The sequence below is a fragment of the Gavialis gangeticus genome, unplaced genomic scaffold (assembly GCF_001723915.1).
Source record: "Gavialis gangeticus isolate Ggan-Ray unplaced genomic scaffold, GavGan_comp1, whole genome shotgun sequence".
NCBI lineage: Eukaryota > Metazoa > Chordata > Crocodylia > Gavialidae > Gavialis > Gavialis gangeticus.
Genome location: NW_017728993.1, coordinates 69,311,374 through 69,311,687, shown reverse-complemented (window position 1 = coordinate 69,311,687; position 314 = coordinate 69,311,374). Strand labels below are relative to the sequence as shown.

The following is a 314-nucleotide window of genomic DNA, read 5'->3' as shown; positions in this document are numbered from 1 at the left end:
GGGGGGGGGGGGGGGCAGGGGCCAGGGCAAAAAACTGCAGCTTCCAGAATGCTGCGGGGCGGACGCATGCGCTATGCAGCTGGCGACGCCATCTTGCAATCTGAGACGCAATCGGGCAGTCTCAGTGGTAGCGGCACCAACACCCTCCTCCTCGTCCGCGGCTGGGTCGGGGCAGCGGCGCCCGGGGCGCGTCAGCCTCCTGCTCTGAGCCGGGCGGTGGTAGCTCGGTGGTCCCCGGGGCGAGGCGAGGGCAGTTTGGGGGCAGGGCTGCATGGGGTGAGGGTGGGGTCAAAGGGGTGGGGGCGGGGCTAGGG

The 314-nt window shown here is 71.3% G+C and overlaps 1 protein-coding gene across 2 annotated transcripts in view; it reads left to right on the top strand.

Moving 5' to 3' along the window:
* Nucleotides 1-314, top strand: part of LOC109287037 (myomegalin-like) — a 152,004-nt gene that overhangs the window by 49,455 nt on the left and 102,235 nt on the right. The window lies entirely within an intron of this gene.